Here is a 12,462-nt window from a genome sequence, read left to right as displayed (position 1 = left end):
ATGTATATTTGCGTGTGTGGACGTATGTATATACATGTGTATGGGGGGTGGGTTGGGCAATTTCTTTCGTCTGTTTCCTTGCGCTACCTCGCAAACGCGGGAGACAGCAACAAAGTATAATAAAAAAAAAAAAAATATATATATATATATATATATATATATATATATGTATGTAAGCAGGAGAGATGGCCAGAGAGCGTTTTTGGATTACGTGTTAATTGACAGGCGCGCGAAAGAGAGACTTTTGGATGTTAATGTGCTGAGAGGTGCAACTGGAGGGATGTCTGATCATTATCTTGTGGAGGCTAAGGTGAAGATTTGTATGGGTTTTCAGAAAAGAAGAGTGAATGTTGGGGTGAAGAGGGTGGTGAGAGTAAGTGAGCTTGGGAAGGAGACTTGTGTGAGGAAGTACCAGGAGAGACTGAGTACAGAATGGAAAAAGGTGACAACAATGGAAGTAAGGGGAGTGTGGGAGGAATGGGATGTATTTAGGGAATCAGTGATGGATTGCGCAAAAGATGCTTGTGGCATGAGAAGCGTGGGAGGTGGGTTGATTAGAAAGGGTAGTGAGTGGTGGGATGAAGAAGTAAGATTATTAGTGAAAGAAAAGAGAGAGGCATTTGGACGTTTTTTGCAGGGAAAACATGCAATTGAGTGGGAGATGTATAAAAGAAAGAGACACGAGGTCAAGAGAAAGGTGCAAGAGGTGGAAAAGAGGGCAAATGAGAGTTGGAGTGAGAGAGTATCATTAAATTTCAGGGAGAATAAAAAGATGTTCTGGAAGGATGTAAATAAAGTGCGTAAGACAAGGGAGCAAATGGGAACTTCAGTGAAGGGCGCAAATGGGGAGGTGATAACAAGTAGTGGTGATGTGAGAAGGAGATGGAGTGAGTATTTTGAAGGTTTGTTGAATGTGTTTGATGATAGAGTGGCAGATATAGGGTGTTTTGGTCGAGGTGGTGTGCAAAGTGAGAGGGTTAGGGAAAATGATTTGGTAAACAGAGAAGAGGTTGTAAAAGCTTTGCGGAAGATGAAAGCCGGCAAGGCAGCAGGTTTGGATGTTATTGCAGTGGAATCTATTAAAAAAGGGGGTGACTGTATTGTTGACTGTTTGGTAAGGTTATGTAATGTATGTATGACTCATGGTGAGGTGCCTGAGGATTGGCGGAATGCATGCATAGTGCCATTGTACAAAGGCAAAGGGGATAAGAGTGAGTGCTCAAATTACAGAGGTATAAGTTTGTTGAGTATTCCTGGGAAATTATATGGGAGGGTATTGATTGAGAGAGTGAAGGCATGTACAGAGCATCAGATTGGGGAAGAGAAGTGTGGTTTCAGAAGTGGTAGAGGATGTGTGGATCAGGTGTTTGCTTTGAAGAATGTATGTGAGAAATACTTAGAAAAGCAAATGGATTTGTATGTAGCATTTATGGATCTAGAGAAGGCATATGATAGCGTTGATAGAGATGCTCTGTGGAAGGTATTAAGAATATTTGGTGTGGGAGGCAAGTTGTTAGAAGCAGTGAAAAGATTTTATCGAGGATGTAAGGCATGTGTACGTGTAGGAAGAGAGGAAAGTGATTGGTTCGCAGTGAATGTAGGTTTGCGGCAGGGGTGTGTGATGTCTCCATTGTTGTTTAATTTGTTTATGGATGGGGTTGTTAGGGAGGTGAATGCAAGAGTTTTGGAAAGAGGGGCAAGTATGAAGTCTGTTGTGGATGAGAGAGCTTGGGAAGTGAGTCAGTTGTTGTTCGCTGATGATACAGCGCTGGTGGCTGATTCATGTGAGAAACTGCAGAAGCTGGCGACTGAGTTTGGTAAAGTGTGTGAAAGAAGAAAGTTAAGAGTAAATGTGAATAAGAGCAAGGTTATTAGGTACAGTAGGGTTGAGGGTCAAGTTAATTGGGAGGTAAGTTTGAATGGAGAAAAACTGGAGGAAGTAAAGTGTTTTAGATATCTGGGAGTGGATCTGGCAGCGGATGGAACCATGGAAGCGGAAGTGAATCATAGGGAGGGGGAGGGGGCGAAAATCCTGGGAGCCTTGAAGAATGTGTGGAAGTCGAGAACATTATCTCGGAAAGCAAAAATGGGTATGTTTGAAGGAATAGTGGTTCCAACAATGTTGTGTGGTTGCGAGGCGTGGGCTATGGATAGAGTTGTGCGCAGGAGGGTGGATGTGCTGGAAATGAGATGTTTGAGGACAATGTGTGGTGTGAGGTGGTTTGATCGAGTAAGTAATGTAAGGGTAAGAGAGATGTGTGGAAATAAAAAGAGCGTGGTTGAGAGAGGAGAAGAGGGTGTTTTGAAATGGTTTGGTCACATGAAGAGAATGAGTGAGGAAAGATTGACCAAGAGGACATATGTGTCGGAGGTGGAGGGAACGAGGAGAAGTGGGAGACCAAATTGAAGGTGGAAAGATGAAGTGAAAAAGATTTTGAGTGATCGGGCCTGAACATGCAGGAGGGTGAAAGGCGGGCAAGGAATAGAGTGAATTGGATCGATGTGGTATACCGGGGTTGACGTGCTGTCAGTGGATTGAATCAGGGCATGTGAAGCGTCTGGGGTAAACCATGGAAAGTTGTGTGGGGCCTGGATGTGGAGAGGGAGCTGTGGTTTCGGGCATTATTGCATGACAGCTAGAGACTGAGTGTGAACGAATGGGGCCTTTGTTGTCTTTTCCTAGCGCTACCTCGCACACATGAGGGGGGAGGGGTGTGGTATTCCATGTGTGGCGAGGTGGCGATGGAAATGAATAAAGGCAGACAGTGTGAATTGGGTGCATGGGTATATATGTATGTGTCTGTGTGTGTATATATATGTGTATATTGAGATGTATAGGTATATATTTTTGCGAGTGTGGACGTGTATGTATATACATGTGTATCGGGGTGGGTTGGGCCATTTCTTTCGTCTGTTTCCTTGCGCTACCTCGCAAACGCGGGAGACTGCGACAAAACAAAATAAATAGAATATAAATATATATATATATATATATATATATATATATATATATATATATATATATATATATATATATATATATATATGAAAGTGCGCGTGCATTGCCCTATGTTCGTATATCTTCCATCAGAAACTTGCAGAAACTGTAGAATGAATAACGCCAAACTTTAGATTGGTTTCCCACGCTCCTGGCCAGCTATGTTAACATTCAGACACAAATTGTACAGTTAATTAATCATACCGTCCTAAGGGTCCGGGGATATCCAGACATAAGAATGTCACATTCGTTGATGATTACATACCTACTTGGAGAAGGCCTGGCTGGGAAGTATGGTCCCTGGCCACGACATAAGTGAGAGAGAGAGAGAGAGAGAGAGAGAGAGAGAGAGAGAGAGAGAGAGAGAGAGAGAGAGAGAGAGTGAGAGAGAGAGAGAGAGAGAGAGAGAGAGAGAGAGAGAGAGAGAGAGAGAGAGAGAGAGAGAGAGAGAGAGAGAGAGAGAGAGAGAGAGAGAGAGAGAGAGAGGTAACCATCTACATCTGAGACGACGATCAACGGCGACCTCTGAAGTAGGCCAGTATGACCCCTCCCGCCAGAGATGGTGGTATCCTCCTGTAGCTGCCGGCTAGTGTGTATCATTAGTGCCTCCACTACCCACACCCGCCAATGCCAGTGACACTCCCCTCCCTTAATGCCACCTCCGCCGCTAAATGCCACCCTCCACTCTTCTGTGCCTCCACCATCCCTCACAATCACCCACACCCGTTACGGCATCCCTACCGCTCAGCGTGTGTGTGGTGTGTGTGTGTGTCTGTGTGTGTGTGTGTGTCTGTGTGTCTGTGTGTCTGTGTGTGTTTGTAATGATGATAACAGTAACGATGATTATTATTGGTTTATTGAATCAAATGCAGACAAAAGTTTAAAATATACAAAGAAAACCCACACAATGCAGAGAGTGGAGCCATAATGAGGAGGGACGGGATTTAAGCAGTTTTAAACCAACATGATTGTGGCTTTCTACTGATCAGTCACGGCGTTTACAATGGCTGGGATGGAGCTATTCTTATAGCGGTCCGCACGAACCCCGAGTTCGACAGATTTGTTGTGTTGATCTGCTTCTCAGAATCAAAGACGTCTCGTCCGTGGATCTTTCATGGAATCTGTATCATCATTTGCTCCACCGTACACAGGATGGGTTGGGGTGCGCAATAAATCCATGTAATTTGCTGAGAAAAAAAAAAATCAAGCTTTTTCCCAACCTGCTGGATGAAGTCCAGACAGTGGTTGAAACGAGCCGGGAGTACCAGTGTTTTGAGCAGCCCTTGATAAATGTGTAGTTCCTGTAGGAAAGATCAAGGATGATCTTGCATGTCCTTATCTGTGCCTTATCTGGTGGATCCTGTTGTGTGGTGGATAGGACAGAGGGCCTGGTGAGGAAGGCGTAGGTAATGCTGAGAAGAATCAAAGTTGTGTAGATGTTCTTAAGTTCAGCTGCTGAATAGTCCAAGTGTCTTGAGTACGAAAAGTGAGGACACTATGGCTGGAAGATATGTTGATGGTCCTAACGTCATTCGAGTTGAATCAGCTGGTCTTCCCGCATTCAGTGCTATCTGATTTACTCAACCTGTATCAGAAATATGCTGTGCTCAAGTGACATTTTGCCCCGTCCAACTATAGATGTTGTCCCTACCTTTACTTATACAAAGTCCCGCAGAGCTGAAATCCCTCTTAATCTTGGCAATAATGCTGCTGCTTCTGATATGTGTGAGTGTGTGTGTGTGTGTGTGTGTGTGTGTGTGTGTGTGTGTGTGTGTGTGTGTGTGTGTAGATCCATTTCAAACGAAGATTAACCGAAGATTTGGCAGTTACTTCCCACAGATTGTGAGAAGAGATCACCCAAACGACGACTAACGTTATGATACTTCTTATTCTCGAACAGCAAAGCTGCAGGATTCTCTTGATGTGTTTCTACAACAATTCTAACTTTAAGAATCAGATTTACAAATACCTGTAGCGTTATGAGTGATTTCGTCCTTTTTGTCGAACTTTATTTTGCTTTCGTCGGAGATGGCCATGACTGGTGCATGTTTTTGATCGTGCTATAACGAATGCTATGAAAACATGGAGGAATTAACATTGTTAACTTGCCTATTCTAAATGTTTAGTTTCTATTGAGATATAAGCTAACACTGGGATAGAGAATGTAATGAGACTAGGTCAGTCCCTAGTCTGCCATGCTTACTCTAGCGGAGACTTGGCACACCTTCCACCGCTCTCCTTGATAGTTTCTTATCAACTGCCTTTAATTCCTCCTCATGAAGTATCATATAGCTTCATTAGCCATCCTTGATATAGATCAACCCCGGTACATTGTTATGAACCATCCTTGATGTGATGTTACCAGCAGGCCTTGATATATCTTACGTGTATCAATAGTAAGCAATGACCCAGTTAAAGTCTTCAGAAATCAGCGCTTCTTGACTAACCAACCGACAACTATCATTATGGTGGTGAGTTTCATGTGAATGTTAGATGTACCCATTCCTGGGTTGCTCTCTATTCTTGATTAGTTGTTAGTCTTAATCTGCGAGACATTTCGTACCTGTGATGCACTCCAGGCAAAACATAATTCGTAAACTATGAGGCACTCGAGGCGAGACAGTACTTACCTGTGATGCACTTGAAATAAGACATGGGCCGCACCTCTCAGGTACTTGAAATAAGACATAGTTCTTTCCTGTGAGGCACTCGGGGGACTCAGCCTCTAATATCTTCATGTTATGAGTGTAAACAGTGGCGCCTCAGGCAAGACTTATGGCACACTTTAAGCCGTCCAAACATAACAACAGTGGGCAATAACTCGGAGAGGGGAAGAGGTAGCAATGGAAGAGAGGGTAAGGAGAGTGACTGGGAGATGGAAAAAGGATGGGGAAAGGAGTGAGAAGGGGAGGGGGAGAGGCATTGATGAACTGAATGAAAACTGTGTAAAAATGTCATTGGATGCAATGGTTACCAGTATCTGATGGTCAGTATAAAAACTATCATGAAACCTGACCATACGTCATGATATCAGATACTGACAAGATATTTACCAAGACATAAAGTGTGGAGCAGCTGCTTCAGAACACTCACTAGGGATGATAACAGAGTCTAGGGCCACTCAGTGAGAGCGAAGTCTGACAGTTGCTGTTCATTGAGGATAATAACAAGTACGGGGATCACTAAACGAGGACAATAACAAGTACGGGAGTCACTGAGTAAGGATAATAACAAGAACGGGAGCCATCAGCGAGGATAATCGCAATCGCGAAAGTCACCTTGTGAGGATAATCAGAAAGGCTGGATTCATTGATTGAAAATAATCACATTGTGCCACTCAGCAAAAAGAATCACGAGTTAACAAGAGCCACTCACTGAGATTAGTCACAAGCGTGAAAGAGCCAGTTAGTAAGGTTGAAGATGGCTGGTCTCGCTGCTCTGTAGGAAAGCACTGGACATGAACTACATTTAATGAGGGCGACAATGAATATGAGGGCTCCTCGATGTCTACATTAACGAGTTGAAATACCAGTGAGAGAGGATGTTGACGTGCAGAAATCCCCTCACCGTGACCAGGTGAAGAATTCAGTTCTTAGTGAGGATGGCATCTGAGTGTGCCTCTCTGTTGATACCAGAAGGAATTATGCTACTTGTTAAGGATAGCCATAGATTCTGGAGCCACAGCCTTAACAACTGCTGTTGTTGATACTCGGCGAGGATAACATCACGGGGCCACCCATTGAGGATGATACTTGAGGGCAAGAGTATAATTCTTGATCACAGGTGAAAATAACAAGTAATCATCCTACAGACCGACCAGCACAAATCGATCATTTCTCTAATACTCTCACCAGTAGACGTACTGGACGAATCTCTGGCTCTCCAGAACTCCAGAAGCTTTATCGGAAAAAGAAAAACTGCATAAGTGAAAACTTCCTTTATTCTTTATGATAAAGCCCTGCGGTTAAATGATGCTGATGAATGGCTGGTTAGTTAGCCTTGCCGCCGGTGATTCATTGTGAAGGTCGGCCACGCAAAAGCTTTACTAAAGTCAAAAATGATCTGTGTCATACCCCATAAGTCAAATTATTATGATATCATATGCTGTAAAATTAGTTCACCATCCATGCTTACACTCTTTCCATACAGAGGACTCATTAACCAGATGCAATCAGATGCTACGTCATCTTTTCAAGTGTTGTTTAGGCATATCTCGGATGATTTATCTCTTTTCATGATGTAAGACATGTTGTTTTAGTGTGTATCTACATCTCTGGCCACAAATTTTACAATTCATGTGATTTATATCCCCAAATAGGCTGAGGTGCCTGTAGTATCTTTATCCTATCCTTATTTTAGCAGTTACATCTTGTAGTCTACTATCTTGTAACTGTTTCTGTATATTTGCTTTACTTGGTACATGATGGAGAATGGCTTTGCTAGTACTTAAATGTACTCTTCTACATCCTTCATATACATCACCCAGTTGCTACCTGGCTGCATCCTTTAAACTTCCATCTGACAACCGAATATCATGTTCAGAAGCCGATCTATTTAGAGCAAGTTTGGTATAGCCATTAATTTGATCCTGTTCTCGGAGACCTATGTGAGAGAGAATCCACATTGATAATGTTCACATATTTACTTCTGGCTTCAGAGGCAAACGAGTTTCATTCTTGTCAGGGTACTTAAGGAGCGCAATACAGAGTTAATTAAATTTTGTGTGGTTTTGGTTTCTGCAAACTGTTCAGGCTCCACCGCCCACCACCACCACAATCATAAACGACCACAAGTCATCCCATGTCGCCGTCCTCCCTTCTGCCGACTATAATTTCCCGTAATGGGTTGTGATAACCTAGCATAATGTAGCGTGGTTCCCTGGCATGGTTAACATAAGCAGGCACCCACGCCCAATATTTTATGTAACCTGGCAGCTGAACATCCTCCGTCCTACGTTATATCTGTGGGGTTACCAGGAACTCAGGACTCCGTTACCCAGCGTACTAGAGCGCCAGGCCAATCATCACCAAGGTTTTATATATAAGAGTAGCAATGTACCCACATTCCCATTCATGAAGGTTCCCTGTCTCCGTTTTATCTTTTCTTATTATTATTGATCTCATGCTTATTATTATTCTCATCATTATCTCTATCACTCGTCTTATCATTACTATAATTATGATTATTATCATCATTATTATCATTATCATCATTATTCCTATCATCATCATTATCCTCATTATCATTATTATCATTATTATCATAATCATTATCATTATCATTATCATCATTATCATTATTATCATTATTATCATCATTATTAATATTATTATTATTATTATTATTATTATTATTATTATTATTATTATTATTATTATTATCATTATTATTATTATCATTATTATTATTATTATTATTATTATTATTATTATTATCATTATTATTATCATTATTATCATTATCATTAATATCATTATTATTATCATTATCATTACTATTATTATCATTATTATCATTATCATTATCATTATCATATTTTCATACTTGATCGCCACTTCCGCGTTAGCGAGGTAGCGCCAGGAACAACCGAAGAAAAGCCACATCTCACATCCATGCTCATGCTTTCATGTGTAATGCACCAAAACCACAGCTCCCTATCCACAACCAGATTAAAGGTGACAAGGCGGCTGGAGTGGACAGTATTGCAGATGAATTTCTTAAGAAAGAGGGTGACTGTGTTGTTGACTGATCAATTAAAAATTTTCTGTGTATGCATGGATCGTGGTTGATGCCTAAGGACTGGCAAAATAGATGTATAGTGACACTGTATAAAGGTAAGGAAGATAAAGGTAAGCGTTCATACTACAGAGGTATAAGTTTGTTCAGTGTGCCTGGTAAGTTGTGTGAGGGAATAGTGAATGGGTGAGGGCTCATCATGGCTGTTTTATTTGTTTATGGATGGGGTGGTGATAGATGTAAATGCAAGAGCGTTAGAGAGAGGAGCAATGATGCAGTATGTAGGGAATAACGGGCAAGTCATTTGTTGTTTGCTGATGACACAGCTCCGGTGGCAGATTCGAGTGAGAATTTGCAAAAGTTGTGACTGAGTTTGATACTATGTATGAAAGGAGGAAGATGCGAGTAAATGTGAATAAAAGCAAATCTATTAGGTTTAGCAAGATAAAGGGACAGGCTAGATGGGGTTTGAGAGTAACTGGATAGAGGTTGGAAGAAGTGAAGTGTTTTAGATATCTGGAAGCGGCAAATGGAACCATGGCAGTGGAATTAGTGATAGGGAAGATGAAGGGGCGAAGGTTTTAGGAGGGCGAAAATGAGTATGTTTGAAGGTACAGCAGCTCCAACTTTATATGAATGCGAGGCATGAGTCTATAAACGAGGATGTGCTGGGGAGGGTGGATGTGTTGGAAATGAAATGTTTGAGGACAATATGTGGGGTGAGGTGATTTGATCGAATAAGGAAAAGAAGGAGAAGAGAGGTATGGTAATAAAACGAGCTTGGTTGAGAGAGCTGAAGAAGGTATGCTGAAATGGTTTGGACATATGGAGAGGATGAGCGAGGAAAAGTTGACAAAAACTATGTATGTGTCAGAAGTGAAGGCAACAAGGAAAAGGGAAAGAGCATACCGGAGATGGGAAAGTTAGAGTGAAAATGATTTTGAATGATGCGGGCCTGAACATAGAGGAGGTTCAAAAGCCTGCATGTGACAAAGAGAACTGGAACGATGTGATATACAAGGGTCAACGAGCTGCCAATAGACAACCAGAGCATGTGAAGCGACCGGGAAAAACCTTGAAAAAGTCTGTGGGGCCTGGATGTGGATGAACAGCTGTGCTTTCGGAGCATTACACATGACAGTTAGAGAATGGACGTGAGCGAATGAGGCCTGCCTTCGTATATAGGTAGATGACATCCTATTTCGTTCAATCCATGGATGTTTTTACATAATGTTAAGCAGATATTTTTGCCTTTTACTTAACCTGTATAACTGTAAGGGCTTAATGGTTTTCCAATGGCCATTTCAAGGGAATATTGTCGCCTTAAATTACTGTAAGACACCTAACTCTAAGACACCTGAACATTATTTTACGACACCTAAACACTACTGTAAGACACCTGAACATTATCGTAAGACATCTGGACATTATTGTAAAACATCTGGGCATTACTGAAAGACACCTGGACATTACCATAAAACACCTTGACATTTTCACTCCTTGATTCCAAAATAATTGTTTTTCTTTCACTGTATAGCTCTTTGATATTACATAGCCATTAACTGTGTTGCTATTCTTGCACTGTATAATATTATGGCATTCCATAACCCTTCAGTGAGCATACTGTTAGCCTCTCACTGTATAGTCCAGAACCTAACCATTAAATTCACTTTATGTTTACAACAGTAGGATCCCTTTCCTTGTATGATTATTTGGAATACGGTGACCTCTCATTGTATCACATGTACTGCATTAAGGTGTCCTCTGCTTCATTACCAATTTTTCACTTTAAGATTAAGGGTTATTGCTGTCGATGTCTACAGCGACTTGATACTGTTGTCAAAGTGTAATTATCAAAAATACTGTTTAGATCTTTAATCTGCTGTTATCACCTCAGATCTCTACCATATCGTTGAAACTATAAATATTAGAATAATGCTATCGTCATGAACTCATTATTAATGATATTGCTGTCAGTGTTAGGGCAGTGTTGCCAGAGGAGTGGAGTGCTGTCAGTGTGGTGTTTCTACTGTGGTGCTATAGGTAGTGTAGCCATCGTAGTGTCATTATCGTCAAGTCATCGTGGTGAAGTATGGTCAAAATAGCATTATCATAATCAATTAAGCGTTGTCAAGGTAGTGCTTCTTAATGTAGTGTAGTGTTGTCAGCGTAGTGATGTCTTGGCCTCCACACAGCTTTTGTTGTCTGACGCTCCTTCATCCTAACGCGTGTCACTATGTCTCCCTCCCCTATCCCCTCCCCTACCTCCTCCGATATCATCCCCCTTCCCGTCCATCCCCTGCTCCTCACCTCTACCAGCCGACAAATTCCCTGCCCTCCCCATGCGTTCTATCCCCAAAAATAACTTATCTGTAGAGGATCTTCCCCCTGACACCAGCCATCTATCTCCGTCCTTCCTCCCTTCCCCATACCTCTCTCTCTCTCTCTCTCTCTCTCTCTCTCTCTCTCTCTCTCTCTCTCTCTCTCTCTCTCTCTCTCTCTCTCTCTCTCTCTCTCTCTCTCTCTCTCTCTCTCTCTCTCTCTCTCTCTCTCTCTTCGATGTGTATCAACTGACTTATATTTCTTTCTTGTGTCTCCCCTGATGATATGATTATTACACGAAAGTGCACTTGGAAACTTATCGTGTTTCATTTTCCCCCTGGACTCATAGGAATATCTTGATCACGCGCAAAATTGTGGTCCTTTCCAATATATATATATATATATATATATATATTATTTTTTCATTCTTATTTTGCTTGCTTTGTCGCTCTCTCCCGGGTCTGCGAGGTTGCGCAAGGAAACAGACGAAAGAATGGCCCAACCCACCCACATACACATGTATATACATACACGTCCACACACGCAAATACATACTTATACATCTCAACGTATACATATATATATATATATATATATATATATATATACATATATATATATATATATATATATATATATATATATATATATATATATATATATATATATATATATATATATATATATATATATATATATATATGTATACACACAAAGACATATACATACATACACATGTACATGATTCATACTGTCTGCCTTTATTCATTCCCATCGCCACCCTGCCACACATGAAATAACAACCCCCCCCCCCCATCATGTGTGCGAGGTAGCACAAGGAAGACAACAAAGGCCCATTCGTTCACACTCAGTCTCTAGCTGTCATGCAATAATGCCCGAAACCACAGCTCCCTTTCCACATCCAGGCCCCACAGAACTTGCCAAGGTTTACCCCAGATGCTTCACATGCCTTGATTCAATCCATTGACAGCACGTCGACCCTGGTATACCACATCGATCCAATTCACTCTATTCCTTGCCCGCCTTTCACCCTCCTGAATGTTCAGGCCCAGATCACTCAAAATCTTTTTCACTCCATCTTTCCACCTCCAATTTGGTCTCCCACTTCTCCTCGTTCCCTCCACCTCCGACACATATATTCTCTTGGTCAATCTTTCCTCACTCATTCTCTCCATGTGCCCGAACCATTTCAAAACACTCTCTTCTGCTCTCTCAATAACGCTCTTTTTATTTCCACACATCTCTCTTACCCTTACATTACTTACTCGATCAAACCACCTCACACCACATTTTGTCCTCAAACATCTCATTTCCAGCACATCCACCCTCCTGTGCAAAACTCTATCCATAGCCCACGCCTCGCAGCCATACAACATTGTTGGAAC

The sequence above is a fragment of the Panulirus ornatus genome, chromosome 56, assembly GCF_036320965.1.
Source record: "Panulirus ornatus isolate Po-2019 chromosome 56, ASM3632096v1, whole genome shotgun sequence".
In the NCBI taxonomy this organism is placed as follows: domain Eukaryota; kingdom Metazoa; phylum Arthropoda; class Malacostraca; order Decapoda; family Palinuridae; genus Panulirus; species Panulirus ornatus.
The sequence above is the reverse complement of the archived record's forward strand: the minus strand, read 5'-3'. Positions refer to the sequence as shown.